Source organism: Grampus griseus, assembly GCF_964374135.1.
Source record: "Grampus griseus genome assembly, chromosome: 12".
NCBI lineage: Eukaryota > Metazoa > Chordata > Mammalia > Artiodactyla > Delphinidae > Grampus > Grampus griseus.
The window spans coordinates 32,173,187-32,200,554 of NC_139006.1; the positions used below are offsets into that span (position 1 = coordinate 32,173,187).

Here is a 27,368-nt window from a genome sequence, read left to right on the forward strand (position 1 = left end):
TGTATTTTTCATTTCAGTTATTGTATTGTTCATCTCTGTTTGTTTGTTCTTTAATTCTTCTAGGTCTTTGTTAAACATTTCTTGGATCTCCTCGATCTTTGCCTCCATTCTTTTTCCGAGGTCCTGTATCATCTTCACTATCATTATTCTGAATTCTTTTTCTGGTAGGTTGCCTATCTCCACTTCCTTTAGTTGTTTTTCTGGGGTTTTATCTTGTTCCTTCATCTGGTACATAGCCCTCTGCCTCTTCATCTTGTCTGTCTTTCTGTGAATGTGCTTTTTGTTCCACAGGCTACAGGATTGTAGTTCTTGCTTCTGCTGTCTGCCCTCTGGATGAGGCTATCTAAGTGGCTTGTGCAAGTTTCCTGATGGGAGGGACTGGTGGTGGGTAGAGCTGGCTGTTGCTCTGGTGGGCAGAGCTCAGTAAAACTTTAATCCGCTTGTCTGCTGATGGGTGGGGCTGGGTTCCCTCTCTGTTGGTTGTTTGGCCTGAGGCGACCCAACACTGGAGCCTACCTGGCTCTTTGGTGGGGCTAATGGCAGACTCTGGGAGGGCTCACGCCAAGGAGTACTTCCCAGAACTTCTGCCGCCAGTGTCCTTGTCCTCATGGTGAGGCACAGCCACCCCCCACCTCTGCAGGAGACCCTCCAACACCAGCAGGTAGGCCTGGTTCAGTCTCCTGTGGGGTCACTGCTCCTTCCCCTGGGTCCCGATGCACACACTACTTTGTGTGTGCCCTCCAAGAGTGGAGTCTCTGTTTCCTCCACTCCTGTCAATGTCCTGCAATCAAATCCCACTAGCCTTCAAAGTCTGATTCTCTAGGAATTCCTCCTCCCGTTGCCGGACCCCCAGGTTGGGAAGCCTGACGTGGGGCTCAAAACCTTCACTCCAGTGGGTGACCTTCTGTGGTCTAAGTGTTCTCCAGTTTGTGAGTCACCCACCCAGCAGTTTGGGATTTGATTTTATTTTGATTGTGCCCCTCCTGCCGTCTCATTGTGGCTTCTCCTTTGTCTTTGGATGTGGGGTATCTCTTTTGGTGAGTTCCAGTGTCTTCCTCTCGATGATTGTTCAGCAGTTGTGATTCTGGTGTTGTTGCAAGAGGGAGTGAGCGCACATCCTTCTACTCTGCCATGTTGAACCAATCCCCTCCAATTCTTTTGTATGTTGAATAGACTCCATATAAAGATGAATCAAATATATTCTTACATTTACATTTTTTTAACTGTCAAAATCTTTAGAACATTAATCTTTGGCTTTCTTTTGTGAAACTTGAGATGCTACATGCTTTTCTTTTTTCCTAATCCAAAGCACCCGCTTGTATTAAATGAATTTTAGGTTGTATACTTTATTCTTTTCTTTCTTCCCAGTTTTTAAGCAAAACAGTCAACTCTTGGGGGGAAAAAGTGGGCAAACAACTTTGCAGTCATACTTAAAACAGCCATGTATATTTATTTCTATACGTTTCACTGGTTCCAGTGGTGACCTCAGTCCTTTCCAGCTACGGCTTCCTTCCTTTTTCTTGACTTAACCTCTTTTATTCCCTGTTCTGGCACAGTTCTTTTCAAGGTTTGTTGTAATTTGTCACTGGTGCCTGCATATTTTCTTTACGGTCTTCGCATGTCGGAGACTGCATCTCCCCCGAGAGCCATTTGAGAGGAGACAGAGGTTGTAGCCCAGACCCTTCTCTCTCAGAGCTCTGTCCATGGTGCCTCCTTCATCCTCTGGTTCTCACTGTGGTGCAGGCAGAGTCTGGTCCAGCCCAACTGATGGTCCTTCACAGTAGCCCGCTGTCCTTTTATCAAGGTTTCCCATGGGATACTTTTATGTCCCTGCATGTATATAAATGAAATTTAAACTTCCCTGCATATGTCTACATATGGTTTTCTTTTCACTGAGTTCACCTGTAACACTATGTACTCTCGCCAAAGTCCTAAAAAAGTCATTTTTTCTCTGAGTGTTTTTTACAGTTTTCTTTGTAGTATGACTGTATTCATCTCTCCAAAATTTCTGTCGTATGACACAGGATCCCCTGCACCCTCTGCAGTCTCCATCCCCTCTCATCACTTGCATTTCCTCACCCTTCCCTCTGAGAGGTGGGGAAATCGTGTGAGTATGTGCTCTGCGTAGCTGGCAGGAGGCTTTGTGCCCTCTGTGAGATCTTCCACGCAGTGACTGTGTTACACCTTCTGGGAGCTTCCTACATCCCCACTGCCGTCTACCGCCTTGAGTGATGCTGTTTTAAGTGGGCGTTGAGGGAGACATTTCAGATACAGTTTATACCAACACACAAAAGTCCCTGCAATGGAAAGCATCTTTTCTCCATTTATTCTTTCAAAATAAAAACAGTTTCATGTGGTCTTACCCTTAATTTAATTTAAGAATATTCCTTATAATTTTAGGTGGTTGGACGCAGGGTAAGTTCCAGACATCTCAGGGTCTCAGTTTTTTCATCTGCAAAGCATGACAATTGGACTAGGTGATTTCACATTTCCTTTTTATTTCCAATATGTACAATATTATTTACATATCAACCATCTCAATGCAATTGTCTTAAGATTTAGGGCACACTGGAGAACACTTATTCCATTGCAAGTAACTTACCTATATGTGGATTTCAGTGTTTATTAAAACGTAAATATCTTGAGTCAAGGATGTGTATTCCAAATGCAAGGCACATAACTGCAAAACTGTTGCTAGCAGAAGGAACTGGGTTGGAATCACCCCTTTCCTAAAAATGCCTCAAGAATCAAGATTAGGGATCATTCCATTATTTGCTAGGCATAGGAAAAAATATATAATTCCATTAATTAACTTGCTCTGATTTCCTAGAGTTACTCAAATTCTTGAAGAATTTGTCCTAGCTGATCTGAATGCATGGAAAACTCTGTAATGTGAATTAAAATGCGTTATTTTCTTCCCAAGAGATAACATCCCTGAGCCTAGGAAGTCTGTCACTCTCTATAGTTTCTTTCTTATACATGAATTAAGCTTAAAAATATCATTCTTTTGGAGACTGTGTTTTCTTAATTTTTAGATAAACACGATTATTAAAAGGTGATGGCTAGGGCTTCCCTCGTGGCGCAGTGGTTGAGAGTCCGCCTGCCGATGCAGGGGACACGGGTTCGTGCCCTGGTCTGGGAGGATCCCACATGCCGCGGAGCGGCTGGGCCCGTGAGCCATGGCTGCTGAGCCTACGAGCGGCTGGGCCCGTGAGCCATGGCCTCTGAGCCTACGCATCCAGAGCCTGTGCTCCATAACGGGAGAGGCCACAACAGTGAGAGGCCCGCGTACTGCAAAAAAAAAAAAAAAAAAAAAAAGATGATGGCTAAAATCCAAGGAGATGACGTGGCCAGGGACTGTCTGCCTTTTTTGAATGAGGATAAGGTTGGTAATACAACTTATTTCTGGAAGTTACTCACAGTGCAGACAATAGGGTGAATGAAGTTTATACAAAATTTGAATGTTGATGTTTTTTCCTTTGGAAAAATTCTTTTGTACAAGACAAGAGCAATCATAATAACATGTTATATTAGCATGTCGTTTAACTCCTTGCAGAATGTTTCCACGTGCCTCCTCTTACGTACTACACAGAGCAGCCGTATGATGCAGGTTTTATTATCCCTGTTTTACACATGAAAAAAGTGAGTCTTTGCCAAAGTGTGTCTTAGCACAGCGAGGAAGAGGCTGATTTTACACTGAAATCATGAAATCCCGACTTGTTTGCCACTCTTTCTCCTACTCCCAGAGACATGGTGGAAATGACGTGGTAGTTGAAATTACGTCTCTCATGTGCAGATTAGGAAGATTTAAGCTCAGAAAGGGAAATTGATACTAAACTACGCACAAAACTTCTACATCTGGATCATCAGCTGTTAAGGAGATTGTTAAGAATGTTTTCTCACTTGAGACAAAGGCAAACAAAGAGGACTTCCAGGATTCCTTTCAAACTAAACTTTTGCCTCTCAGCTTCAAAATGAACACACACACACACACACACACACACACACACACACACACACACACACACTCTCTCTCTCTCTCTCTCTCTCCCTCTCTCTCTCTCTCTCTCTCTCTCTCACACTCACTGTCTCTCACAGACTCTTACAGACAACAGTAGTTGTTACTCATAATTTGTTATGGAAAACAAGAATAGAAGCTATCTGAATGTCTCTTTCCACTTTGGTACGTAGAACTGTTAAATCCTTGTGAAACATGAACTATCAATAAGAAACTTACAAATCAGAAATCTGAAATAAAACCTCTAGTTATGAAAGTACTAAGCTAGATATGATTATTTTAATTATCTCTTTGTCTCGATTATTCTCCTTTTGATGGAATAATAAATACAGCCTCATACTCCAGTTTCTGTTATTATAGTTCAGTGCCGACATGGCAGATTTAATATTCATTTGCCTGTCTTTGTGTGGAGCCAGATGGAGAGGTGTATTGCCTATTTATAAGAACTAGCTGTTACTACTGAATTTTCCTAATTACTTCAGCAAAAACAGTGGGCGTGTTGAGGATCGTTTAGGATTGCATTAGAAATGCCAGAGCAGAAGTCCAAAGTAAATAACATGGTGTCACGTGTCTACAAACGATGGCCCTGGTGACTAAATCAGACACATGGCGTTGACCTCAGTTACAATAATACATGCCCCAGAGGCGCGAGTGTGAAGGAGAGCACACAGCTCTGCCGGTAATAAACGGAGTTTGGTCTTGGAGGCCTGTTATAGAATGTCGTAAGCACCAGTTATGCAGTAAAGAGCAAAATTAAGTTCACAGGGTACAGCAATTCCATTCCTGGTTAAACGCCCGGCAGAAATGCACGCATAAGTTCACGAAAAGACCTGCGCCGGCATGTTTGCAGCGGCACATCTGTAACAGCCCAAGCCTGAGTCTTCCCAAACGTGCATCAGCAGTGAGTGCTGAACCGCAGCTTGTTTATACAGTGGAAGCTACTCGGGGAGGAGAAGGAACAGACTAACCACACAGCGCCACAGGTGAGGCTCACAGACCCACGGTGACCGAAACCTTTGAGCCAGACACAAAGGGCAAACACTGGGTGATTCCATCAACGAAAGGGACAAAAGCAGGCACAACGGACTCCACTCTGAACTCCAGGATGGGGTCACCCCTGGGGGGTGCCGGGCGGAGGGGGAGGGAGCGGCCGCTGGGGAAATACTCTGTTTCTTCATCTGATGCTCCACCAGCATGTGTTCAGTCTGTGAAAACAGCTGATAATCCGGGCGTTCTGTGTGTAAGGTCTACGTCAGTAGAAAAACGTCTGCAAACAATTACCTCAAAAATATTGAAGTAGCCCTCCTGGCTGACATTTCTCTACAAGCCGAACCTCTGTGTTTGGTGGACCTTGCGACAGTGTGACATGGCCCTCCCATCTCTACCTCTCCACGGAAATCTGACGTTTCCAGGGGCTCAGGGACCAACTTCAGGGGCCCTCCCCCACTGCCGTCCAGATGCAGCTGGGCTATTTCCAGCTCTCACTGAAGTTTCACAGCACACAGGGCTCATCTTAGGTTTTAATCTGCTTTGCGTGTCTCTATCATGGATTAAAAATGAACAAACAAAACAGTAAAATGTGAAAATTTCCCTGAGTTAGGAATTAGGAGGCCGGCTTTTCTGCCCTGTGGGTTGCATGCATTCCCGGGCTGATGGCCTGCTCTTGGTTCCCTTGAACTGACTTTGGGTCGGGTGGAGAAATGACTTCTCCTTCTGTGAGACAACAGGTCTGGCAGAGACACATATCAGGATAGTGATGCTGACCTTAAGTTCCTTCTACTAGGATTTATATTTTATGAAAAACCACGGTTTCATCCTGGAATTAGGCCTGGGACACATCCACCTCCCACACACGTGGAAGAGGCATGGAGTCTGCTGTCAAATGGAAATTGACCAGGCTTCTGTGCTATTTAAACTAGATTGTAAAGTAGATGATAGGTACGATCTTAGGAAGAATGAAATAGCGGGAACCTACCTGAGCGTCTCCTGAACCCTGACCCGTGAGCACTGACACTCGGCCTCCCTCTCTCATCCCCGCTGCCCGTGCGTTGGTCTGAGAATTCTTTGCTGGTAATTCACAAATACTAAAATACTTTTTGAAAGGGAAGGAAGAGCCAGGCTTTGTTAAGCGGCAAAGTGCTCTCACATGGGAGCACAGGAGCGTCCGGGGTGTCCGCTGCCCTCGGTGGCCGCCCTCATGCCCCCGTGCCTTCTGCAGACCCGGCCTCCTCTGGAGAGTCGCCCCAAACACGTCCAACCGTGTTTGCAGACGTAAGTGAAATAGGGATTTCAGCGCAGTATCCCTAGCTGCCCGTTTCTAAAAGCTCGAGCCCGCTGCTGCTGGCGAAGGAAACCAGCGCTCTCGCTTTCCTCAGCTGCGACGTCGTACAGTGAATGTCCTTTGTAACTGGCGGGAATTCCGCGGCAGGCTTGCTGGCTGCAGCTCCAGGCGAGGCAGGGATCAGCCTTTTGGAGGGGGCTCTTTGCAGGGACGGGTGCTGTTCTGGGAAGAGCTGGAGATGCTCTAACGTGTAACTGCACCTCGATGGGAACATTCGTGCCAGCTGATCAAAGTCCTGCCCTTCTGTAGTGTAATCCACGAAGGATGAGGCCGCCCTTCACGTGGCCGGTCACTTCCGGCATTAGTTACTAGACAATATTTAAAAATAAGTTACATAATTGGCAGGTGAAATTCTTATGTGTTTTAAGGGTTTCTTCTGAATAGAATAGCTAGGTACTTCAAAGAAACGCACTGTAGATATTTATGACTTAAAAAATAGTTAAAACAAGAATTTGCATTTATCGTCAGTAAAAAATAAAAGTCTTTAACAGAAATATATCCCCTGGAATGGCTTAGGTGTCTTTCTTTTCTCACAGTTTTTATTCGTTCGTTGAAGAAGCCTTTATCGAATGCCCTTTATATGCCCAGGGCTGTGCTCTGCGTAAGATCTACCCTGTTTCTAGAAGCTCACAGTCTAGGGAAGGAGATGACGTTGACTAAATGACATGAGAAAGGTCTGTTTGGGGAGCCGCGTCCAGGTGGTCCTATGAGGGTCTCTGAAGCTGGTCGAAGAGTTTCAAGAAAAGTTTCCCAGAATAGATAACTTCCTGTGTCCTGAAGGGTGAGTAAGAGTTACCCAAGCAAAGGCGGGAAGGAGGGATATTCCAGCTGAGACACAGAACATGTGTGTGTCTGCATGTGCGTGTGTGTGTGTGATTGCACTTAATTTTAATCTCGCGTACCTAGAGCCTGGACTTGGGTGGTGATAATGGGGGACAAGGGGGGATGATGAGGCCGATGAAGTGGCCGGCGCTGTTCCCATCGTGGTCCTCTCCAGCCGTCCTGGCTGCGGGCCTTCTTAGCCACTCAGGTAAGAGCTGCGAGTACGGATGTTTCATCTTGCCTTCGGGTCTGAGCCCGTTCAGCCTGGCTGCTGTCTGTCCTCGGGTTCCTGGGCTGGAGGCCGACTAGTGCCTGTCACTAGCACATCTGATGTAGTGAAAGGAAGGCCTAACTCTTCCTTCCCCTGTTACTGATACCGAATATTAGACCTTCTTTCTGTGAGTTTATTGGACGACCTCCAGCTAGCTGGTCCAGGATGTGGCAGCAGGAACACATCTTCTCTAACAATGTCACAGTGGTTTTATTGTTAACAGTCCACTGAGAAAATTTTTTAATGACACTTCAACACTGGGTTTCTGTTGTATGCCAAGATTTTGACATATGATGCTGAATTTAATTATCACAACATACATTTTATGATAGACCTGATCTCCATTTCATAGCTGAGGAAGCTGTGGTTGGTTTTGGAGGGTTGGCCGTCTTCCTGATTTCCGGGGAGTGGCAGAGCCAGAGTTTGAACGTAGATTGCTTGAGCCCATCGTTATGCTGAGTCCCGCCTCCCCCTCCCGCTGTTGAAACAAGGATGCGACGCTGCTGAGGGACTTGTACCCCCAGGGACTTGGTTGGGTAGTCAGACCCTCGCACGGGCTGAGCTCTCTGGGAAGTGGGCGAACCTCCTTCACAGCAGCTGTTCCATGGACTTTCTGTGCTCCTTCATTCCCTGCCTCTCCACCTCTTCTGCTCTCTGCTGCAGGCTGGCCTCAGCTCCTACTTCACTGAGAAAGTAAGAACCATCCGATCATGACTCCTTCCCTCCTGGCGAAACAGAGGAGTCCTTCTCTTGACGGTGCTGATCTCTGAACGCACCCCTGTCCCCCGTCCATCTGTAAATCTGTCCCTCTCCTCCACCCTCAGCCTCTTCCTTTTTAAGAGCATCTTCCCCACGAGACCCAAACATGCTTAGAGTATCCTTGGAGAGAAAAACTGTACAGCAGTGGCAGTAAATAAACTACACACAAGGAGGTGCCTGAATCTCACAAACATCGTCATGTTAAGTGAAGAAGCAAGACCAAAACAATGCATCCAGCATGATGCCAATTCTATAAAGTTCTGCAACAGCCCAGAGCAAGCAGTGTTGTGTGGCGATCCATGCACAGCTGGAAAAACTGTAAAGAAAAGCAAAAAAACGGTAGCGGGAAGGGGTTGGGGCTGGCGAGGGGTACCTGGGGCTTTGGCAGTGCAGGCAGTGCTCTCTTTCTTGGCCATGATGCTGGATGAGTAGGTGTTTGCTTCATAATTATGTTTCAAACAGAACACACATATATTTTGCCCTTTTATATGTAGGAGTTTCCAACAACAAAAAAAAGCATACTAAAATTTAAACGTGCCCAAATCTGTTATATTTTTAAAAAAATCTTTTCTCAACTCAGGTCCCTCTGTAACGTTTTCCATGCCCCTCCCTTCAGCCCCGGGCACTCTGAGGGGTGGCGTGTGCGCCCACCCACCCCCTCCAGCACCCCTTCTGGCCACTTTGCCCACTGACATGCTCTCCTAGGTCACCCGCAGCCCCCCTTGCTGCTGAGCACCGAGGTCATAAACCCTCCCAGTCCTGCCTTTCTGCAGCACAGCCGGTTCTGCTGTGACCCCCTCTCTGTGCTGGTCCCCACGGCATCACCTTCTCCCGTCCTGCTCTTCCTCCTTAGTCTCCCTTGGCACCTCTACTGGATCTGCTCTTGAAAGGCTCTGCCTCTGGGTCCTTCCTCGGCTGCCATTCCCCGGGCTCCCCATCAGGAGCCGCGATGCCGGCTGGGAACCGGCCACCAGGAGAGCTCCGCCAGGGCCTCACCTCCCAGAGAGTCAGGCTTTCCTGACATGGGGTGGGACCCAGGGCTCAGGGGGGCTTTCAGGTTCCCCGCAGGTCCAGTGCGCACGGGGCTGAAACCACTTCTCCTGGCTCCCTCGGCACACTCTCCTGGTGTCACCTCGTGGACGGCTCCAGCCCGAGTCACTCGGGCAGAGACCTGTGTGTCTAGCTGCCCCAGCGAGCAGCCTCTTCTGGATGAGTGCCTCGCTCCTGAGTCTTGCCGTGTCCAAAGCCTCCTCTCCCACCAAGATTTCCATGATGGCGGGGGGGGGGGGTGCTCCTTTCTCCAGTTACCCTGCTAGCAAAGTGGGAAATCATTCTTGACCCAGTCCCCCCTCACACCCCGATATTCAGCCATCCACCCAGTCTCGTCCACAGATTCTGCTTCCTCCGTGCTCTCCAGTGCGTCTGTGTGTTTGTGTCTTCACTGCTGCCCTGGCTCGTGCTGTTCTTCCTCAGGGACCTGCTCGGTGCCCTCCTGGTTGGACCAGCACCTCCACTCTGCTGCCCTGGCTGTGGTCAGGCTGGCCTTGCCCCAATGGGGAGCTGACCCTCTCACCACTCTGCAGAAGCACCACTCAGCAGCTCTCCTTTCCTTACAAAAACAATTCAAATGGCTTACAAGGCCCACTCACACTCCAGACTGGTACAGGTTCCAGCCTCGCAGTGTCCCCCCATGTTTCTCTTGCTGCTGGAAACCCTCTCGTGATTCCTGTTCCCAAGTTCCCTTCACTTGGTGACCCTACTCATCACAGGGCAACATGGACGTCACTCCTTAGACAGTTTCCATGGCTGCCCCCCTCTCTGTGCCAAGTGCGACCTCCTACCCCTCAGCACAGGGTCCCAACCCCCGGTGTACCTGCCACACACTTGCAGGCTTGTCTTTCTCCAGCACTGATGGCATCCCTGAAGGCGGATGCGTTGACTATCACTGAGCCCTACATCCCAGCCAAGTGCCTGGCACACAGGTGGTGGAAAGTGATAAAACAGCTTTCATAAGTTTGAAAAAAATATATTTAAGAATTATAAAGAAATAAATAACAAAAGACATCTTCCAAGTAAATCAAACAGCAGATATTTATTGAGAAATGAGAGATGCAGTTCTGGAAATTGGATTGTGTTTCAGTGAACTTCTTGACTCTCTTAGTCCATTTGTGCTGCTATAACAAAATACCACAAACTGGGTAGCTTATGAACAGCAGATATGTATTTCTCACAGTTCTGAAGGCTGGAAGTTCAAGGTCAAGTTGCCAGCGCAGTTGTAGCCTGGTGAGAGCCTTCTACCTGCTTCAGGCTGCCATCCGCTGGCTGTGTTCTCACCTGGTGGAACAGGCCAGGCATCTGTGCAGCCTCTTCTAAGAGAACTGATCCCTTCACAGGGCTCTGCTCCCGTGGCCTGAGCACCTCCCAAAGGCCCCACCTCCTACAGCATCATGTTGGACGTTAGGATTTCAACGTATGAACTGGGGGGAGGGGGACACGAACATTCAGACCACAGCACGGACTAATTATTTATTCCAGAAACATTGTTGAAATACTGCTGTGTCCCAGGCACTATGGTAGAAGCTGCAAGAAGTGATAAAGGGAGTGTATGACTCTCAAAAAGACCTTGTTGTCTAATGAGGTTGAAAATATAGGAAACATATGAATACAGATGATTTAATACAGAGTGGAGAATGATGAGTCTCTTAGAGGAAGCACAGATGAGTACTTACGGTTTCACGGGAGGGAGAGGTTAATTAGTGGTGGAGCCGTCACTGAAAGCTTCCCAGAGGAAGCGATGTTCAGGCTGTAACATGATTGGAGCAAGCCAGGTGCGCCTGTGGGGGAGGTTGGGAGGGGGAGGGGCAGGGGGTTGTTTCTTGGCAGAGGAACGGCACTGCTGGTCCCCTCACTCAGTGAGGGCACGTCCCAAACACGTGAGCATCGCCTCTCTCCCCAGCTTTATTTACCTGCATCAGAATACATATTTATCGTGTGTGTGTGTGTGTGTGTGTGTGTGTGTGTGTGAGATGTGCATCACTGCACCTCCAGTGCCTAGAACAGTTCTTGGCATATGGTGGGTGCTCAATTAATATTTTTGGAAGGAAGAAGGAGAGAAGACAAGAGGGGCAGGATTTGCATTTGAATTTGGTCGTCATCTCCAAGTAGGTAGACCGTGGATATTACAGAGGTGATGAAAATGTGTTCCAGATGGCAGGATCCTCCATACTTAAGTGTACACTGGAGCAATTTAAAACGCCTTGTTTCATATTTACTGTTATCTGGGCATTAAATATCCAGTTTGGGAAAAAATAATTGTGACGGTAAAGTCAAGTTGTCTTTGAGCTGTCCATGATTGGTAGGACAGGAAAAGAAAACTGCCCCAGGAGTGGCACAGAGGAAGGCAGTGGTTTAGTGCTCTTCAAACAGATGAATCAGTGAATACCTCTGAGAAATCCTTTTCCATTCCTCTTGTTTGTATTTACCAAATAAGGAAAAATAGCAATCAGAGGACTCCAAGGAGCCTGTGAGAGCCACTATCACTTTTTTTTTTTTTTTTTGCGGTACGCGGGCCTCTCACTGTTGTGGCCTCTCCCGTTGCGGAGCACAGGCTCCGGACGCGCAGGCTCAGCGGCCATGGCTCACGGGCCCAGCCGCTCCGCGGCATGATCTTCCCGGACCGGGGCACGAACCCGCGTCCCCTGCATCGGCAGGCGGACTTTCAACCACTGCGCCACCAGGGAAGCCCCCACTATTACATATTTACTTGTGGTTCCTCCAGTATTTTGGAAGTGAAATGTTCCATAAATACAAGTTGTTACTCCTTGGTTTTCATTTGCTTTTTTTCACACATCCCTCCAGTTTTATCTGTGTCATAGCTTTACTTTAAATGCAACAAAGCTCTGTCGGTTTTTGTGGTTATACAATAGCATTTTTGAACTGTTTTGAAAATGCTTTCTTTTTTGAGCCTTCGTTCTCTTCTGTCACAGTTTCTGAAAGCAGAAGGAGCAATTCCCATTTCTGTGTATGACTATGTTAGCCTTTAATTCTAATCAGATAAAACTCAGACACGCATAGAACATGAGAGAATAGTCTTTGTTCCTCCGAAGACTCCTGTCCACCTTTGTTTTGTTACCAGTATATCCGATTCTATAAAGTATTTTCTCATAATTTTATCTCTCCTGAAATTGCTTTTTGGGAAGTATCGAGTGAAAGATGCAACAAATATACAAACAAATTGAATTAAATATGAAAGACGGATGATTTTGGCTCTGTTCTTCTGATGTGCTGGGGAGTTAACCAGGCACAGTTCATTAACACTAATGGAAGAATTCGTCATTTACCATGAGCATCTCCAGACATTGTAGGGCAATTTCTCCCCCTAATTCGCTATGTAACTTGGTTACTTCTAAATGTACTAAGATTCAAAAAGGAGGTATTTTATCAATCATGCATCTTAAAGATTACTTCTCATTAATTGAAATACGAATTCCTTTGAGAAGAGACATCCTCTCCAAAAACCAATTTTTTTCTATAAATGTATCTATGACATCCTAGGCACTATAGTCTTCCTTAAGTTTCCAGATAATAAGAGCATATACCTGCCATATTTTAAATATAACTTACATTCTTTTTGTGTTTTAAGTACTGCTCAAGATTCAGAAAAAAAAATTGTTTTCCTTAATTTGACTCAAATCTGTATGGAGTAGAGATTTCAAACTATGCGCATCCTCTGCAATGCGGAGATAGAGTTACGCAATATCAACGTAGAACAAAGCTCAGACAGAGAACATGGGCAGGGAAAGGCTTTCGTGCAACCAAGGGGTGTGCACACGGCCCGTGAACGTTCCTTGTAGGCTCTAGACGGTGACACACTCCACCGAGATACTTCTGAAGACGTGGTCAAGCACTCGTGTACGTGTGTAGAAACTGACTCGTAAATGTGCTGATGTGACACATCAGAGAGAACATTTATTTGCTCTGTCTCCAGAAGGTTAAAGTTTGAAACCACGGGGGTCTCGGGCGTAAATGGGATTAGAGTTCTCCCTCTGGAAACAGAGACACTCCCAGCCTGCAAAGGACTTAGTGAATACTGAGCTGTCATACTTCACCACCTTCAAGTCATCTCTTTGCACTTAAAGTAAAAATTCACCTTAGGACACATCTCGGCTCTGCAGCCCAACGCCTAAGAGGGTCGCCCCTCCATCACACTGTGAGTTTGCACGCTGGTTCTGGATATAGGTTCTGTTGGCAGTGGCGCCCGTGGGATACCAAGAAGGCACGGTGGCCCTCTGCTTTTCTTCTCTTTGCTTCAGTGGAATAAGAAAATATTAGAAAGAGACCACAGGAAAGTATGAAAAAGTAATGAAAACCTCTGCCATTTCTAAAGAAAATGAGAAGGTCAGGAGAACCGAATCTGTTGGCGACCCTCTGTATGTTGAGACTCGGACTGGCCCAGGCATCTTCTGGACGCACGGCAGCCTCTGGGAGCTGTGAAGTCAATGAAAGTATGAGCCACACTTGTTTGTATCTGCACATGTGCATCTGTCAGCTAGGGAATCTACGATGTTCAGCAGATTCTCAAAAGGATTTCGACTCCAAACAGGCTCTGGAATACTATTTATTAATCCGTCAGAAAGGACCTGCAGGGGAGAGAGCACATCTCAGAGAGTGAGGCTGGCAGGAGGCGGGTCATCCCAGACAGCGAAATGGGAGCTCCGTGACAGTGCTGGTGACAGTGACCGCATCCCTCTACCGTGCATGGACACACTTGCATCAATCATGCCCACAGACATGGTATAAACAATAAAACCAGGAGGAAATAGAGAAAACTATTGATGGTTTGCAATGGGAAAACATCTACTAACATTCTGTACTAGAAAGTTTATCATTTGTAAATTATATACGATAATCTTTCTAAGAACATAAACTTCAGTATATAGTTTACAATCTAAAATAAGGACAAGTCAAACCTTGTCCAGGTCCTAAGGTAGTAAAATTCCTAGTAATTTTCATGGTCTAAATAGATAAGTAAACCTTGCATGTGGATAGAAAGCATGGAGTAGAAATTGAAGTCTGACACACTGTCAAAAGTAAAACTTAATGAGTCTAGAGATTTAAACAATTTTTAAAAATCCAACAAAGCGAACATTTAGAACCTGAAGTTTCAAAGAAACTTCCAAAGAACAACCACCTCCAGGGTAAAGTCATGGGTTAATTTCATCCTTTCGTCTTTCCTGTCAAGTGCTGCTTTAAAAAGTGGCCCACGACTGGTCGAAAAAGAAAACGAGTCTTTATCGGGGAGAAGCCAATGTATGATACCACTGAGAAGGGTTCATGTTTTAGACTCAAAAGAAACCCTGAGTTACCTGCACTAGTTTCCTTCCTGCGGAACATCTCTGCCTTCAGCTCTCCCCAAAAACGTGCATCTGCACAGACTCACAGTCCCTTGGAAGCTTCAATAACCGAGCACAGGAGGAGGCTGGGAGTGGAGGTGCCTCCCCAGAAAGCTCCGGGGAGGGAAGGGAAACGACCAGCACAGCCCTGCTCCGCGTCCGAGTCTGGGAACAGCCCACCTGCCCTGAGACTGACTCTGCTTCACTCGGTTCTCAGGACGGGCTGCCAGTCAGTGCCTCTAGCTCTGAGATCCGGTTCTACAGAATCACACTGAGAGCGGTTTATGGTCCTGAATAATCTATGCTATTGCAAACTGGACCTAGTTTCAGCTTTCTTAGATTGCAAAACTAATGCATAAATAGAGCTTAAAATGCCAGCTTATCTGGACAGATTTGCCAACAGACATGTACAACTGGAACATTTCTATCGAAACTATGTATGTTTGTAGAGCAAGTTTTTAAAAGATGGTAATTAACAAAATTAAAGACAATAGCACATTTTTGGGGCCTTTTCAAATACTGTCTACCCTCAGGGCCACGCCGGAGCCCCACCTCCTGCCTGGACCCCTCCCCTCCTCCCCCCACCCCAGCCTCACCAGCCGTGTCTCTCTTGTGTGAAGGGTGCTCTTCAGCAGGAAGTCACACATGCTCACACCACCGTAAGGCTGTTAGGAAATCTGTCCCCATCCTGCTGCAGCTGGAGGCTACGGACCACTTGGACTGCTCCTGCGGTGTCTGGCTCCGCAGGGACAACACGGGAGGGCCAAGGCCTCCAGCTCAAAGCAGAAGACCCCCGAAGTCCCGGTGTGTGTTGGCCCTCTCACTCTGAGAGGCTGTCTGTCCCTGCTCACCTGCAGAAGGAGTCCAGAAGGATCCCTCAGTCCTGCGGTTTAAAATGTTAGCAACAGAGGACATTATCTTAGCCCCACCTGTACCATCACACTCAAGACATTTATGTTTCAGTGTTTGACTCCCAGATTAAATAAGTCTCCGAGCCCCACTGGCTATTTTTCTACAGTATGAGTCAGAACCAGCTCTTCCTGCTTGCTGTCCACATCCCGTCCGCCTCACCCCCCATCCCTGAGGCTGGCCCTCTCTTGGCCAGAGCTGCCAGGATAACCTTCCCGACCTTTGACCTTTCTTTCCCAGTTCAAGAACCTCCCGCATCTCCAGGCAGTTGAAACTCTTGGGTCCCCCATATGGTGAGGAAGTGTCTCCACAGCTCTGCTTCCCAGCCCAGTTGGTCTCCTCCCGGGATCATGCATCTCTGTCTCCACGCTTGGGACTGATGGAGGCCAGTCCTATTTCAAGAACCTGCCCCTGTGCCCTCCTCGGTCCTAAATTAATAAACAACAGCAGCAAGAGCAAAAACAATTTTATGAAAACGTTCCCTCCCCAGATTTTATCCGTTTAATGAAATAACGCATATAATGTGATACGCTCTTATCATGCCTGGATACATATTAAATGTTTAAGAAGTCTGTGTTCCTATTGTTATGGTTATATCAGTATTAAACATGTACTGTGCATAATAACAATAAACCACAATATAACATCCACTGCTTTTGCGTTTTAGATTTTTAATTCGTTTTTGACCCTCAGGTCAAAGTCCCTTGGGGTAGGCGCTTTACAGTACTCTGGGTTCCGTAACGGCTAGTACAGAGCTGTGCACACAGTGGCGTCCGGTCAGTGTTCATGACTGGAAGGAAGCGGCCGCAGCTCTGCCTTGTGCTCCCGGCCTCCACTCACACAGGGGGCTGCTTGGACTCTTGTGTAGCCGGGTTAGGTGGAATGTTTTATCTGGCTGTGTAGATGGAATGTTTGTGTGTATGTGGGTATGAATATTTAAATTCTCATTTAAAAACATGCTAGGATGGAATTCAGAATCTTTTTCTGGCAGAAAATCAAGCCTGTCTCTTCTCTATTTTCTTCTCCTTTTTCATGATTTTATAAATTACAGCTTGTCCCACTAAAAAATTATCCAGATGGCCAGTTCTTCACGTTACATTTTATTCCATGCAGAGAACGTGTCTTTGTTTCTAAAGAATTCCTTTCTTACCACATGTTCTATTCTTGCAGCAACTCAGTAAATTTTGGAATGAAATTGAAAAAAAAAAAAACTAAACAGCTTAAATTCTCTCAAAGTGTTCTAATTTCCCTACTTTTTTTTTTGTATAATCAACAGTGCCAAAGATGTTATATAAATTTATTAACATCATCAACATCTGTTTGGCAAAGCACCTACTATGTACAAGGTGATGTCAGGTATTCCATCATTTTTATTTGTGTTTAATGTATTCAAAGAAAAGTCTAGGGACTTCCCTGGTGGCGCAGTGGTTAAGAATCCACCTGCCAATGCAGGAGACACAGGTTCGAGCCCTGGTCCAGGAAAATCCCACATGCCGTGGAGGAGCTAAGCTCGTGCACCACAACTACTGAGCCTGCACTCTAGAGCCCACGAGCCACAACTACTGAGCCCGCACACTTAGAGCCCGTGCTCTGCAACAAGAGAAGCCACTGCAATGGGAAGCCCGCGCACCTCAACGAAGACTAACCCCCGCTCACCGCAACTAGAGAAAGCCTGCGTGCAGCAACAAAGACCCAACAGAGCACTAAATAAAGAAAGAAAAGTCTAATCCCAGAGGCGGTTTGGCATAGTATTTCAAAGCCTAGATCTGGCATGAGGCTGCCTGGCTTTCAACCCCATCTCTACAACTTCCTAGCTCTATGTCCTTGCATGACTTACTTCACCTCTCTGTGCCTCAGTTTCTTCATCTATAAAATGCAGATAATAGTATATTGTGAGACTTGAAAGAGTTAACATATAAAGAGAGCTTAAGTCAGGGTATAGCACAGAGTAAAAACTGTAGAACTATAGTCTGTTTTAGATATTATTATGAATATTAGACTAATCAAGTTGTGTTTTGATGGCATTCTCTCTTTAAATTTTTAAATAATTTTACTGCCTAAATTTAGTAGAATTAAAAATTTATCTAGTTTAGATTAGTCTGGTCATCTTATGTAAAATATTCTACATGCTGATTCTCACTAACTAATAGTTGAAACAGATTACTCAAACAGTATTTCAGAATAGCTTATGGCAGAAAAAGTAGTATTGAATCATATTTTCTTGAAAGAAATGTGTTCGTCTTTATCCACAGTTACATGGATGCCCCCAATCTTTAATATCTCAATGTTGTTTATTTAAATAAAAAAACACAATTTTTTAGCACCTCCCTTCAAGATTTAGTGAGATTCCTAATGTTTGTTCTTATTTCTAATTAGGATGATATTGCTTTACACACATTAAATTACATTAGACGTTTGCCTTTGGTGTGTTAACTAATTTAGGGGGAAGAGAATTGACAATATCTTCAATATGGAGCCTGCCTATATGTATTTGAACCTACAGAAGAGGTTTTATTTGCAGACTGATAAAAGGTCACCTCTTAAAATAGCGATCCAGAATGTATGCTCTGTAATTCTCCAAAAGACTCCTTAATGCATCGCTTACAGGGGAGGGAGGGGCAGCAGGACTCTGGCAAATCCTCTTGTATCTGTTAGAGTTTGGAGGACTTAGGTCGAAGGGTGCTTTGTTCTCTGACGTGGGCTAGTTTGGTTTTCCTTTTCCATCACACAGACTACACTCGTAAACTTAGCTCATAGGTTTGTCAAGTTGACGGAGTTGTGACTTGAGAACATCTCAAGACAACGTGTGAATGCCCTGTTGACACTGAGTCAATATTAGCATTTAACATGAGGGTTAGATGCATGTGGGTATATGTAAATATACACATATGTAAACATACCTTCACGCATACCCAAATAAATTTTACAATTTCACTTAAATTGAATTTAAAGCCATCCAAAAAATAGGATTATTTCATTATGATCCATTGCCAAAATATATACCTTTAACTTATGGATAATTTTTAAAAATTATGCTTGGAGCATTTTTGAGTTGAACTGTTCTCCAGGTGCTCCTCAGACAACTGTCCTGAGAAAGACTTCTACTTCTAAGAGAAATTTTGTTTTAAAACAATGTGTATTTATAAAAAGAGAAAAAACACTTTCAAGACCTTTGCAGAAATTAAATGTATTTCAAACCAGAATATTCCAATTTAAAATGCATTTGACAGTTTAAGCTATAAAAAAATAATATTGACATGTTCATATCACTTCACCAAAATATTAAAATTAAAAGGGTAAAAACAACTGATAGTAACAGAAACACTCGTCGTAATAATGGAAACATACACTTATCACTTGAAGTTGTTTTGATTGGATTAATAATGTAGCATATTCATCACTTTACTATTTAATTTACTGCTTAATGTTAACTATGTTGATAATATTCTGTTAGAAATTTTAAACTGTAGATTCTATCAGATCTTCTCCATGTATAGATTATACAAATTACTTAGTACATTAAGCTGGTTACAGCATAAAATTTTAAAGGCCATTAGTGTGCAATTTAGTATACGATCATATTCCTTGAGAATAGTTTATACCTTGGAAGTTTCTAGTAACAATACACTAAGGTACTTTAGAGGAAAGAGACAGACACACACACTTTAACATTCACTCTTGATGCATTTTTCCTTCCCTGTGTAGTTTACTGAAAATACTAACTACAACAGAACAGTTCAGATGACATTTTTGCACACAATCAAAGGGTATCTCCTAATGCATACCAAGTAAATGTCATATGTTGGGTCTGACTTTTTGATATTAGAACTAACATTAATGAAATGACTAAGCTCATATCTCTAATGAAACAAAAATAAGTGTAGATTGCATTTAATTTTTATCTATTTCTGTATACACCAACAGGGTTCATAACCTTGGGATGTACTGTTGTCTTTATCAGTTTAAAATCTGTGAATATTCCAAATACCATATCAGGATCCCAGTAGGCTAGGTTGTGATGGGGGCCGAGTCCTCTCCAGGAGGGGGCTGGTTCTCCACCTCTGCAGTTGGGCCTTTGTTGTTTCATCTGGATGATGGGTAGAGATGCCAGGAAGCAAAAAGGGGCAGGTGTTTTTTTCTGTAAGGACAGAGGCAGCTCCTAGGAGGAAAGATTCAATCTGGGATAGCTAAATAGGGAGACGGGAAAGAGAGAAGCCCACGTGGGCTGACCTGGGGGACATTGATTAAGGTAGGAGGATGAGAAATTGAGAGCAAGTCCTGTGATGATTGAGATATTCAGTGTTTTTTTTTAAGTTGTATGCTTGAACAGTTTTATGACTTATTTCTTTAGAAACTGATATGCTGCTTAGGCACAAGATAGCCCAGGTTTATTCAGTTCACACTGATGTGAACAATAAATATAGCTACAGAAACTTTTTATGGATACACAATATAAAAAGATGCAGATTGTGACATCAGTAACATGAAAAGTGAGAGGAGAAGTAAAAGTATAGTTTTTATATGCAATGGAAGTTGTTATCTGCTTAAAATAGACTGCTATAACTTTAAGATGTTTTATGTAGGCCTCATGGTAATCACAAAGAAAAAACCTGTAGTAGATACAAAAAGATAAAGTAATCCAAGCGTACCACAGGGGGGAAGAAAGAAATTGTCAAATTGCAAAGGAAGACAACTAGAGAGGAAGAAAGGAACAAAGAAAATATAAAACCTTCAGAAAACAATTAACAAGGCATTAATAAGTCCTTCCCTATCAATAATTACTTTAAATGTAAATGGATTAAATTATCCAATCAAAATACATAGAGTGACTGAATAGATTATTAATAAAATAATTAATAAAACAAGAGACTCACGTCAGCTTTAAGGACACACATAGGCTGAAAGTGGAGGGATGGAAGAAGATATTCCATGAAAATGGTTATCAAAAGAGAGCAGAGGTGTTGTACTTATGTCAGATAAAATAGACTTTCAGTCCAAAACTGTTGTGAGAGACAAGGGTCATCATGTAATGATAAAGTCAATTTATCAAGAAGATATAACAATTTTAAATATATATGGAGTCACCATTAGAGAACCTGAATTTATAAAGCAGATATTAACAGAAGGAGAGCAAGAAATAAATGGAAATTTTAGAATGAAAAGTATAATAACCACAAATAAAAGGGATCATTAGTATTATATTTTGTATCAGAATGACTTTTTTAAAATTAAAAACTCATGAGCATTTAATTTGTGCCAGTCACTATACAAGGACCTTGCCTAGATTGTCTCATTTAGTTTTCACAAAAATCCCTGTACTGTCACCATTTTATAGATGAGGAAATGAAAAACAAGCCTCTGGTACTAGTAGCTTTAATACAGTTTTCTAGTTCTTATATCTGTGCTTTTCAATGCTTAACTTGAGTAGTAATTCTCTTCTAACTTCTTAATTGGCCATGTTAGCAAGTTTATAATACGTAGGATGATTTTACAGGCTGAATTACCCCAGAGAAAAGTATTGTTATTTATTTATTTTTTATTTTAAATTTTTATCGGAGCATAGTTGATTTACAGTGTTGTGTTAGTTTCGGGTGTACAGCAAAGTGAATCTGTTATACATATACATATATCCACTCTTTTTTAGATTCTTTTCCCATATAAGTCATTACAGAGTATTGAGTAGAGTTCCCTGTGCTATAGAGTAGGTCCTTATTAGTAATCTATTTTATATATAGTATTGTGTATATGTCAATCAGAAAAGTATTTTTGGAGTCAAATTTGTTTCATCCAGCTCTTTGAAGTCTGAGTTATATAGATGTAGACTTCTTTTAACTCTACTTATGAAACTTTTGTTCTTAATAGTCATACGTTTTTCTTACTGTGTGCATTAAATTTTCTAGTATTTTTAATGACAATTAAGTGACAATATCAGCTATTTTATGGACAAAAGTTAGAAAGTTTACCTGTAATATATCTTGGGTAAACTCACTTTTTTCTTTTTTTGGGGGGTGGCGAGGGGTCAGGTAAACACATTTTAAAGCCTCAGGAATTTGAAGAGAATTGACTCAGACCTTAGAATCTTACATATACCAGTTGGGTTTTGCTCATCTCTGTATTTGAGAACAATGTAATAGAAATTGCGTTATATCCTCAGTAGATACTATAACGTATTCTTGGAACCTTCCTGGTCTATATCCCTGGCCTCTCTCTCTCTCTCTCTCTCTGTCTCTGTATGTATATATATCTCATTTATACTTGCTCACAATCCTCATAGAAGTAAAATCGGTAACAGTTTAAGTCCTATGTTAGCTTTTAAAAGTTTCCATAGAAAGTATTACAGATATTCTGTAATTCCAGTAACCTGCATTTCAGTGTTTATCGTGCCTTTCAGTACCATTGGCCAAGAAATCAATATTTTCTTAAAAATAAAAGATACTCATTTAACGTACTATGTAAGTTTAAGCTACCCACATATTAAAGTTAAATGGCAGTGAGGACAAATGGTCTTCTGTTCACCAGGGAACATCATGGGTGGGAGGTGGGTGCTGCTCTTAATGCGGCAGGTAGGATGTAGGACCTGCCAGCGGGCTGGGGATCTTGGTGTCATCAGGGCCCAAGGCCAGGCTGCAAGGCAGGCAGCATTTATCTTGCTCCCTCCCGTTTCCTGGCTGACCCCCTTCTCTGAGAGTCTCAGCCCCTTACCCTCTGGCAGGGGCAGCATCCAGGACTTTCCTGCGACCTTTGCTGTGGGAGGCCAACCCCTCAGACAGTCTCTTCTGGGAGCGCTTCCCAATACGAGGCCCCCACTCACTCCAACAAGTAAATTCTTACGTTTTGAACCTAAGCGAAGAGACTTTAGCATGTAACCTCCCAGCTCAGATATGTTGTCTTATCTAGGTCTTAGAAAGAAAAGAATATAACTGGATAATAAAATAATTGAGACTAAAATACAAAAGGCAGTGGGCTTCCTGGAGGGGTGGCTTGGTTGCATTAGAGAACTCTTTACAGTTTAACTACATCCCTAATTCCTGGGCTACATGAGGGCATATTCCTAGATCAGGGCTCCTCCTGGGAGCTACTTGCTTTTTTGGGATGACTTCACTTTTCTGGATCAGCAAAAATGTTGTCAGTGACCTGACACTCTTCCTGAAATATTGCTGACCTCTGTGCTTTTATTTATGTTTTGAAGTACAGCACCCAAGGGGCTCTTTCATCTTTGCCATTTTGCTTAAATTTGTAACGCCTCCCTACCCTTATAACGTCATGTCACAGAGAGAAAATGCTAATCAGTACTTGGGAAGGGAGGGAATTCAGAGTCTGGAGGAGGCCGCTCTGGCTGGAAGGACTCTGGTGCCTGAGGCCCCTCCGGCCACCCTGAGGGTGCAGCTGCACAGGGGTTGGGAAGCTACCAATTAGGTGTGTGGTGACAGCTTAGTTATAACCTCGTGGTCCAGACTGTCCATCTCCCAGGATTTGACAGATCATGGCCCATTATTTTCAGCAAAACAAGGTAGTCAGAGAAGCAGGAACCACACTTGCTGCTTGGGTATGAGAAGATGAAAACATTGTAGATACAAGATGATCATATGGTTGGATGTGCAGAACCTGGAGTCCAAGGGGTTTGGAAATCAGCAGGTGCTATCTAGACTCTTGGAATTGGAGCTGCACGGGAAGAATCCAAAATGAAGGTGGGATCCCAGCCAGTGGGTGAAGCACAGTAGGAGAGAATATCAGGGGGAGAAGCACATAGGCGACTGGCCAGCTGGTATCGGGGAAGCGGGGGGCCTGGCTGCCTAGGTTGGGATTGGGAGGCAGAGGGCCTCCTAATGGGAGATGGCCCGGCAAGAACCAAGTAGGAACGTAGGGCCTCTGTCCCTCGGATCAGGACCGGTCCTGAGAATACGAGGAAACTGCACCGACCTGTGGAATCAGGTGCCCCTGCTGTGGAAGGAAGGAGAATTGAGAGGCTGAGGACCCTCCCGGGCGTGACACCACCTGCCGTGATTCAGTGCCAGCCACTCCAGCCCCCCCTCCCCGCCCCCTGCCCCATTACAACCAGCAGCGGAGCCCCCAAGGACGCTGCTGCGTCCTTATTTTTCTCTTTCTCCTCAGATGTTAAAAATTCTACTTAAATATTCTGAAAAGCAAAACTAGTATTTTTAATGGCAGCCATTTTTATGTTTCCTTCTGTTTATCAGGAGGGCTACTAGGATCTCAGTTTTCAGTCTCTCCAGAAATCTCTCTTAAAGTTTGTCTGCAGCTGCCTAGCAGTTTTTTGCTTATTTAGCGTTCACCCTCTATTCATCTGTCTTGCTGATGAACTTGGGCCTGACATATTTTATAAATTAGTTGGTTGAACTGTATAAAATTCCCAACATCCTACTGTCTCTGACTTTTAAAAACTGTATAGTTCCTGCTCTCTCTTCCTTCTTTCCCTGCCGACAGCAAACACATGTTGAATTAAGGAGGGATGGGGAGCTGGTCTGCTGCATCAGAAGAACCCCGCCTCCCCCAGGAGGCCCTCTCAGGCCTTCCCTCCTGGCCTGCGGTTTTCATGCCTCCTTAGCATGGTCCGTTATGAGCTTAAATTTGAATATGCCACTTACCTGTCTGTCAGAAGCTATCATTTTACCTTGACCAACAGAGCCTTAAGTCACAGAAATTTCAGCTTATGTCAGCAATTTTCTAAAAAGACTGTGTCTTCAGAACCTTTTCCCCCAGTATTTGGCTAAATCAAAAGTAAGCGTTAGGGCTTCCCTGGTGGCGCAGTGATAGAGAGTCCGCCTGCCGATGCAGGGGACACGGGTTCGTGCCCCGGTCTGGGAAGATCCCACATGCCGCGGAGCGGCTGGGCCCGTGAGCCATGGCCGCTGAGCCTGTGCGTCCAGAGCCTGTGCTCCACAACGGGAGAGGCCACGACAGTGAGAGGCCCGCGTACCGCAAAAAAAGAAAAAAAAAAAAAAAAGTAAGCGTTAAGTAGCTGTATCACACCTAGGACAACCACTTCAATCAGATTTTTCCTATGTGTACAGATTTATGCAGTCACATATGTTCTTCCAAACACGCACATACACACACACACACACGCACGCGTGCGCGCGCATGAGTAAGGGTCTACATGTGCAGGAGGGCAGGCTGACATTTGGGATGTCATCTCTTTAACATAAATATTTCTCTGCATTGAACGCAAGTAAGCGCAGTGTTGCAATCCAGAAACTTGTTCACAGCAGAGCCCAGGTGGAAAATGGTGCAGACAATGCAACCGAAAGCCCCCTCATCCTGTTCCTTTCGTCCCTTCCCTTTGTCTCCCATCATTATCTTCTTTCAGGTTCTCCACCAGCGTCTTCTGCAAAATATGTTTTTGTCATTTAATATGGGGTGGGCCAAAAAGTTCGTTTTGGGTGTTACGGAAAAACTGGAACGGACTCTTTAGCCAACCCAGTATATTCTTTTGAACGTCATGCTTTTTTCTGATCTGTGTAATCCTGAGATACTTTGTCATATGCGCCGCCTCCCACAGTCGAGAAATATTGCATTCTACGGATGCTCCGAGGCGTTGCATTTAGTCTTGCATGCCTGAGTACCTGAGAGACAAAGAGAGCTAGAATGGGATTAGGAAATAAATGAACGTTTAAATGAGTAAAAAGATTGATTAATGAATGAAGATTGAGGGAAACAAAATTTCTCTGAGCTTAAGCGAGTACTGAGCAAGAGGATGAATGGTAGCTTCTACAATCCTGGATAGATAAGCCTGAGGAAGAGACAGCAGGAGTGTCATGCAGTACTAGTCATGTGGGGTAATTACATGGAATTTAGAAAATTCATGACCGTAATGATCATTAAAAAATCTCAAATTGGGAGTATATATTAGATGGATAGCAAAGCTTCCGAGTGGTAGTGTCTTCATGAAAACTCAGCTGTGCTTAAAATAAACATTTCCCCATCTCCCTTAGGTTAGCCTAATGCCTTTCAATTTTCATCTGCAGAAAGTTCTTTCTAAAAATCTCCCTTAAATCTCATATGCTGCAGCCTAAACCAGTTGGTCCTGCTGGAAACTGCTTTATCACCTCTGCACTTCTCACCCAGGACCCAGCATGGGCTGACTTATTTTCCCCTAGACATTAACCGTGGCAAACCCTGTACTGCTTTCCCTGTGAATGCTTGCCTTGGCTACACTTTGCACAAAAATTACATTCCTTTTCTTTGATGGTGCTAAAAATGTTTTCCCACTTCTGCCCACGTGATTGATGCTAATAATTAAGTGATTTATTTTGGGGTTTCCCAAGAAGGTACCCGGTAACTTTGGGAAATTGCTTATCCTGTGTGAGCCTGTTTTCTAACCTAGAAAAAAATATGTCAATGCCATCTTTGGGTATTTAGTACTAAATATTAGAGATAATATATGTAAAACACCTTGTATTGCAATGGGTCCATGTAAACAATAGGGGTAGCTTTTGTTCTTATTATAAATTGTATTTATTGGTATATATCCCAACTTCTTCACTAGATTTATATTCTCCAAAGTGCTTAGCATGTAGCACATGCTCAGTTAGTGGGTTGTTGAATCAATAATGGAATAAACTAAGAAGTAGTGCCAATTAATATTAACTACAGAACATGCATCCACAGGGGCGCCCCTGTCTGGCAAAGTACAGGTCCACCCTGGCATATTGGGCAAGGCTGGTGTGTTATCAGAACCACCCCATCCCAAAGTCCAGAAGGCCCGTTCTAGATCCAGGTTGGTACTAAAGTCCTCTGAGGTTAGACTGTGTATAAGTGCTCCCTGGAAAACTCAAATCTACTGTAAAACAGAGGAAAACTGCATTGCTCCCTGATTTTATCATGACTTTAAAATACCAAAAGCAAACTTTCACATATCAGAAAGGATTTATTGTGCACCATATACCAGCAAATTTATAGTAAGCAAGAAGTGAGTTCCTAAAAAAAGAGCCAACTGCCAAGGTACTGATGCATCTGAGTCTGTGCTCCCCAAATGTAAAGGATGACAGCACTGTCGTAATGAGAGCAGCTACCGTGTGTGTGTGTGTGTGTGTGTGTGTGTGTGTGTGTGATTCCTCGTGGTCACAACAGCCCGTAGGAGCTGGATCTGATTTTCCCATTTCACTGGAGGGGAACTGGAGCTCGGTGGACCAGCTCCCTCAGGGTTGTGGGCGGGGAACCGTCTTGCTTGGTTGGCCCCTGACAGCATCTGCCTCGTTCCCGGCAGCACAGAGATTGGGGGCCTCGGGGGACAGGAACGTGGGCACAGAAATCTACCAGAGACAACCGATCACCTGTGGCAGGAGCCAGAGCCTCTGCCCTGAGCCTGCTGTCAGCCTCCTAACACATCCTGGAGTCAGGATTCAGCCTTGACTGTGGTCTCTCCTCTTTCACCCACAACCGGCCCTTCACATTCAAACACAAAACTTCCTAGCTGGTTTCAGGAGGATGAAGCAGTCATCCAGATACAGTATTTCTGGGTACATGAATGATAAGAAGTAAAAGCATGATATTCTCTGATTACTGGTAAAGATGTTTAGTTACCCCATAGTATTTTGTGATACATGTAGTCAAATTAGAGCTTGAATATTGGAGGATACAAACTGAGTTAGGTGTTTACATGACATGTTCGCTGCTCCATTGGATGTACACCTTTAGGTTATTCTTAGATTTTTAAGGTGTTTTTTTTTTTTTTTTTTTTGGCCTCACAGCATATGGGATCTTAGTTCCCCGACCAGGGATCGAACCCAAGCCCTCTGCGTTGGAAGCGCAGAGTCTTAACCACTGGACCACCAGGGAAGTCCTTTAGATTTTTAAGTTTTTTAGATTGTGAAAACCGTATTGCTGATGACTGTA

General features: G+C 44.2%; 1 protein-coding gene across 1 annotated transcript in view; it reads left to right on the plus strand.

The window, feature by feature from the left end:
- L3MBTL4 (L3MBTL histone methyl-lysine binding protein 4) overlaps positions 1-27,368 on the plus strand; it is a gene marked incomplete at both ends in the record, with an annotated part of 301,695 nt that overhangs the window by 173,511 nt on the left and 100,816 nt on the right. The window lies entirely within an intron of this gene.